The following is a 7,750-nucleotide window of genomic DNA, read 5'->3' as shown; positions in this document are numbered from 1 at the left end:
GAGGTATTCACCTTTACTATATGAAGAAAATGTATATGAAAACCTCAATTAGATATCATCTCACTCCAGCAAGAATGGATATTACCAAAACTACAAAGGATAACAAGTATTAGCAAGGATGTGGAGGAAAGGCAGCTTTTGTATACTGTTGATGGGAATATATAGCCATTATGAAAAATCATAAGGAAATTTCTTCACATATTAAAAATAGAACTATCATGTGATCCAAGAATCCCACTATTAAGTATATAAACAATGCAAATAAAATCAATCTAAGAGACAGCTGCACTCCCATGTTTATTCACATGTTTATTCACTATTCACACTAGCCAAGCAATGGAAAAAACCTAAGTATTCAACAACCAATGGATGAATAAAAAAAAATGTGGTACATATACACAAAAAAATACTATTGAGTCATGAAAAAATGACTGTCCTATGTTACAACCAGAATGGAACTGAAGGTCATTATGTTGTATGAAATAAGCCAGAAACAGAAAGATAACTACTTCATGATTCATTAATATGTGTAATCATAAAAAGTTAATCTCACATAAATTGAGAACAGAATAGTGCTCTCCAGGAGCTGGGTAGTGTGAGGGTGGGAGGGATGAGGTAAAGTTGATCAATGTATATTATATTATAGTTAGGAACAAGAAGTTCTGGATGTTTGATTGCACAAAAAGGTGATTATAGATAATGATAATTTACACATTTTTAAATCTAGAAAGCATTTAAAATATGTTAACCATAAAGAAATGGCAAATGTTCAAGAACATAGGTATGACTATCCTAATTTGAATATTATACAATGCCTATATGTATCAAAATATCACAAAGTACCACATAAAATTTTTATGTATAAGTTCAAATGAAAACAAAACATAATAATGAAAGAAATTTATTAATGTTGTTAGCTATAAGATACAATAAGAAAATGATACTGCCTGGACTGATGGAAAATATGGACATTAATTCAAAAATCACGCAATCAAAATGTTTCTTAACAAACTACTGTGTATCATTACAGAAGTAAAATAGATTGTTATGTGCTTGGGAATATTTCATTATTAGGTTTTGGTCTTTCATGTGATCAGGAATTTCTAAGTATTTATGGAACATTTATTTTTCTAATATTTTTCTGAACTGCAAATGACTTTTAGGTGTTGTCATGGGAATACAGCTAAGAGCAAATGAGCTACATAGCAACATCATTGTTTTTTGTTACCATTATTACATTAAAAAATAAGTGAACACTTGAAGTCTCTGAATGAAAAATCTCTCACTAGAAATATATTCATTTTATATTTTTAAAAATGCATACCACTAAAGTTTAAAGACAACAGAGTCAATAAAACAATAGCTTATCAGTATGCACAATAATATATTAGGACTATTGTCTGGGATTGTAAAAGCAACATATGTATGTATATGTGTGTATATTTATACATATATGTGGAGTTATAAAGATTTCTCTGAATGATTTCAGCCCCAAAATTACTTTGCCAATTTATCTTTACATACTCTGTTATGTATTAATGCTGTTATTTTCTATATGCTTCCAACTTTATTTTTTTCTTTTTAAAATTTTTATTAGTTCATTTTAATATTATTACATAGTACAGTTCATTTTGACATAATTATACAAGCATGTAATATAAGTTGCTCTAATTCAGTCCCCAGGACTTCTCTTCCCTAAAACAGTAAATATTAACTCTATTATTTATCCTAAAAGTATCAAATCTTTAAGGTTTGTTTTCTTTATAGTGACAAAATCTAAATAATACACTTTACCATGATATCGTTTCACTTTGCTTTGATCAAATAGCTTTTCAACTTTTTTTATTAATTCATCTCTAATTCTTTTAAGATATCTGCTTTTTTTCCTTTACTTATTTCATTTGTTCAATAATCTTCTCTCTCTCAATCTTTAATAGAGGTATATCAGGTATTCCTTGATGTTGGGCTTCCAGACCCTGCTGGTGCCCTCAAAGAATGCTACTGCATCCTGGATCTGGAACCTGCATAAGTTGAAATGGGTGGATCTGGGCTGCTGGGCTTAACCACCCATGGTAGTCCACAGGTCAGAAGGGGCAGTCCTGCACCAAAGGATAGGCTCTGGCAAATGTCTGCCCCACTGGGGAAGGGGTGGACCAGGCCTGCTGTGTGCCTGGGTCCCCGCAGAGGCCAGTGTGTGTGGATCTGGACCACTAGATTTGACCTCCTGTGGTAGGCTGCTGGTCGGAAGAGTGCTTCCAACTTTAAAATGCACCATTCTTGGTCAATAATTATTAATTTCCTTCTAGTATTAACAATCACTTGAATTCTATACATAATTTCAGGTATTTGAGGAGCTACTTTTGAAGAATAAAATTTCATTTGGTTTAAAAATGTGAAGAAAAATGACAAGACAAATTGTTATGCTGTATGTGTGTGTGTGTGTGTGTGTGTGTGTGTGTGTGTATATATATATATATATATATATAATGCATATATATGTAATTATCTTTATCTTTAACTGGGCATCTACGTATCCATGAGTTATTTAAAAATGTTAAGTAGTGTGTTACATATGTACACTAAGGATTCAAAGAGCACTTATTAGATGGGCCTAGAAGTCCACTTTATTGACTAATGAGTCTCCATTTCAGCCCCTTGGATATTTGCCACACTCTTCCCAGTTTCAAAAATATTTGAGTATCCATAGTTCTGACAAATGCAACAATTGTTATGACTTCTAAGTCATAATATATTAGTATTTAGGAATCTTGTAAAAACAAATCTGTACATGGACAATAAGTGATACCATCTACCCTCTGCAGCCTCCAAAGCTGGAGCTCAGAGAACGCCTCTTCCACATAATTAGAAAATAAGTTTCTTAGCATGTTATTCTTTATTTACATCTTCAGATCCAGTCTTCTCTGTCCTATTCTATTTCCTGTGAATATGAGTTCTGTGGATTATCTGTGTTCTATAGCCTTCTAATTTTTCTCTTGAGATTATACTGGCAGAACATAAGAGGGAGGAAGAAAGAGAGATTATAATATGAATCCCCTCTTACTAATGCCATACAAGAATCAGGTTACTATGCTGTCAAGACCTTGTATTCCTTTATCTATGTTTGCAACTCATGGCACATGATCACATATCCATAATTATAAACTCTCCAGGTTTTTTTTTGTAAAGGCAACTTTATATTGTTCCATCAGGCTGACAGGTGATATAAAAATTTAAATTGCCTTTCCCATATACAAGATAATACACTAGAACATTACATTGATGACATTATGTAAATTGGACCTACTTCAGACTTACTGTAAAGATATTTTTGTATCAGAGAGTGGAAAGTAACTCTGACAAAATTCTAGTGCCTTCTACCTCCGTGGAATGCTATGGATCTAGTGGCGTAGGGCAGGTTAATACATTCCTTCTGAGGTGAAGTTCAAGTTGTTGTGTTACTCCCTCCTAAAATTTAAAAAAAAAAGAGGCCTAAAGCCCATTATACCTCCTCTTAGATTTGGGAGGCAGCATAGTTCTCATTCTGGTGTGTTAATCTGGCACATTTGCTGAATGACTCTAGAAGCTGATAGTTTTGAGTGGGTCCCAGAATAAAAAAAGATTATGCAATAAATCCAGGTGCACTGATAGCTGCTGTAGTAATTGGGTCTTGTGACTCAATAGGCCTGATGGTATTCCAACTGTCCATAGAAAATAGGGATGCTAATGGAGCCTCTGGAAGGCTCCTGTTGGTGAGTCATAGTTCAGGCTCTTAGAATTTCGATGCAAAGGCATGTAATCCTCTGCATATAACTACTCATTTAAAAAAGAAAAAAAAGATTTTGACTAATTACTAAGCTTTAGTGGAGACTGAACATTTGGCCCGGACCACCAAATTACTTTGGGGCTTGAGCTTACCATCATAAACTAGGCGTTGTATGATTTACCAAGCCATACAGTTAGATGTGCACAGCAGTATTCCATCATCAAATGGAGGTGGTATACACAAGATCAAGCCCAAACAGGCCATTAAAGCAAAAGTTACATGAAGAAATGGCACAAATGCTCATGGTCCTCAACTCTTGGTTCATTGTCTTCTTTCTCCCATTCTGCAACATGGAGAATACTCTATGATCAGTTCACAGTAGAGAAGACTCATGCCTGGTTTTCCCACAACATCTGAAAGTGGACAGCTGCATCACTATAGCTCCTCTCTGGGACATCACTGAAGGAGAATAGTGAAGGAAAACCCATTCGGCCAAAATTTGAGCATTGAATCAGTTTATTCACTCTGGTACAGAAATGAGATTATGTATTGTGGTCAGAAGTTTGACTAGATTGTCAGGGACTTTGAAGGAACATGTTTGGAAAATTGGTGACATGGACATCTATAAGAGTTATGTAGACAGACCTCCTGAGTGGACAAAATCCATGGAAATATTTGTGACTCCTGTGAACACTCAACAAAGGATTACCTCAGTAGATAAAAATTTTAATAATCATTTGGATAGATTGACCAGTTCTATGGATACTGGTTTCTTTATCCAGCCACCCGTTTGTTGCCTAATTGTCTCATGAACAAAGTTGCTATAGTTGCAGGAATGGGAGTTTGGCATGGGTAACTGGGAAATTTATCACATCACCACAGCTGTTCTTAGAATTACATAAAAGATTCTTCTGCATCTATGTTTGGAATCTATTTGACTGATGTCCTGTTAACATGAAGTCCTAGTTTTAATTGCTCATCCATCTGCTAATCTTTCCTCTTCTATTTATTTTTTAGGCATTCCCATGATCAAAATCTCCTTAATGATGGTGTGGCTCTACTTTATGTACAATCAGAGATATGAATAATTGTGCTCTCTATGTGTAATATGAATTGTAATGCATTCTACCATCATATATAACAAATTAAAATTTTAAAAAAATTTAAAATAGGGCACAGAATATATTTTTTGAAATGACTTATAAAACAATAAGAAAAGGACAATCATATTAGAACTACCAAAGGACTTAAACAAGAATTTTACAGAAAAGAAAAAGTATTGGCTGAAAACATAAGAAAACATGGTCAACATTGTTAAAAAGAAAGTTAAAATGCAAGTTAAGACCACGGTGTAATATAATTGTGCAATCACCAAATAGGCAAAAGTTAGAAAAGGACAATTTTAAATGCTGGGGCAAGTAGGAAATTATTAGGCTTTCATCTGGAATATCTCCCAAAAGCTCATGTGTTGGACAATGCAACAATGTTCAGAGGTGAAATGATTGGATCATGAGGGTTCTGACATCAGTGGATTAATCAACTTGATGGATTAACAATTCAAATGGACTTACTGAGATGAGAGGTGGTGAAAGCTATAGAAGGGTGGCCCATGGATGGAGGAAGTAAGTCACTGAGGATGTGGCCTTATGGACTACACATATCCCTCTCCCTTCTCCCAACATTACTTCCTAGCTGCAACTAGGAGGCAAATTTCCTGTTCTGTCTTTCCACCATGATGTTCTACTTCACCTCCAACCCAAAGCAATGGAACCAGTTGACCATGAACTGCTTTCTCTGAAACTGTAAGCCAAAATAAATTTTTTGCTCTCAAAAAAAATTCTTCTTAATGGAATCACCTGACAACTATCAGTCAAGAAGCATGCCCTAAAAGAGGGTACAACTGGTTCTCCAGGAATAACACTACCAAGAAAATTCTGACCCTGATGACTATTTCAATCATCCTCTACTTCAGATTTCCCTTATCCCTGAATTTTTCAAGGAATGTGTCTCTGAGCATGTTTTGAACATGAGAAAATATTTATAAGATTGATAAAATGTTGTGTTGACATAAATTTAGGGTGGCTGGATTGACTAGGACATCTTGTCCTCAAACTTTTCATGTGAACTCCTGCACTGTAATTTGTTTGTTCCATTTAAGGTCCAAACTCCTGTCCCATGAACCTCAACTTTCTCTTTACTACAATATCTGACACAGTTTGTTAAGTTTTAAGACATACCCCCAGTAGTTTTTAGTAGCCCCCACTCTTTCCTCTTTCACACTCAGTATCTGGTTATAAAAGTTGTGCTGATGCAGTCCTTCTCTCAAAAATTTCTGACTTTCCTTTGAATATTTCTCTATAGTAATAATTCTCCCAAAAAAGTATTTCTTCATTAACATCCAGATTTGTGTAATTATTTTAATAACAAATAAACAGCCTTAATCTGTAAAGACAATTACAAATTACATTTAATTTTTTAAAATATATTTTAGTTGTCAATGGATCTTTATTTTTTAAATTTTTTTTATATATGGTGCTGAGAATCTAACCCAGTACCTCACATATGCTAGGCAAGAGCTCTACCACTGAGCCACAACTCCAGCCCTACATTTACATATTTAAATTATTATTTAAAAATTATAGTATCTAGTGAGTAATGACCAAGTCAGGGTAGTTAACATTTCCACATTCCTAAACATTTTTAAAACTTTTTTAAAAATAATAATGTTGTATTTTTATGGATTATAGTGTGATATTCAATATGTTCATGGGATATGTACTGATCAAATCTGAAAAATTAATGTTGCTATTTCCTTCAAGTCCCTCTCCTACTGCTATTCATGAAATTGTATTAGTTGATTGTGAAATATAATCCTTCTACTGTGGTGTAAAACACTAGAACTTATGACATCTACATAAAGACTTCTCTTTGGCCCCTAATTTACATTTATTCTTTAACAGCTGTTAGTATAGTAAGCATTTTTATCTCCATCCAATGAGCTTCTCTGCCTATTATTAATAACCTTCATACTCTTAATGATTGTTAAATGATTGCTACTTTCTCAAGTATCAGAGGCACAGATATGTCACCAAGTCTAATATGGCATTTCATGATACTTTCCTAGAGTCTTGGAATACAAATGAAATAATGAATAGTATACAATATTAGAACGGTTTTGTGCATACAATAGTTTTGTGAATTCATGTGTCATAATAATGGTCACATAAAACTTTGGCAATGAATGAATACTCTTCACACTTTACATTAAAACTACTCCAAGTGAAACAATGTAAAACCAATGCATTTCTATTTTAAACACTAAATGTTATTGCCAAAAAGGCTTATTAAACAGTCTATTTCTAACAAATTAGTGCTTTTTGGTATATAAGGGCATACTATATACTACTCACATGAATCTAAAGTTTTATTAACTTATTTTTGTTTCCTGATTTTTTTTTTTTTTTTTTTTTTTTACTCCTGGGTTTCCCCTGTGAAAATTTCCTGTGTTACTGATTATTAACTTAGGCATCAATACAGCTACAACTTTCCAGGGACATAATCATCATGTAATGAGACAGAATCAATGTCAGTTAGTCATACACCAGTACTTTATTTCTTTATATAATTAGTGCTAGGGAACCTTATCATTAGACATCCTATTATAAGAAAAAGAGGTAATTATAATCTCATGGGAAGTAAAAAAACAATAAAGATGTAAACTTTGATTACTCCTCTTATTAAACTGACAAACAATGAGTTTTTGAGAATTTTATCAAGCCTGTGTCTAAAAAGACAATACAGATTTTGAAAATAGATCTGAACATTCTTAACCATATATTTTTGTAGACATATGCTTAAATTTCTCTTGAATAAACATGTAAATGTGGAATTTCTCCATCATAATGTAGGTGCATTTTTAATCTTATGACAAACTGCTAGAGTGATTTTTCAAATTGCTTTACCATTTTATATACCTACCAACCATAT

This window comes from Marmota marmota, unplaced genomic scaffold (assembly GCF_001458135.2).
Source record: "Marmota marmota marmota unplaced genomic scaffold, marMar, whole genome shotgun sequence".
Taxonomy (NCBI): Eukaryota; Metazoa; Chordata; class Mammalia; order Rodentia; family Sciuridae; genus Marmota; species Marmota marmota.
Note: the sequence above shows the minus strand (reverse complement) of the source record.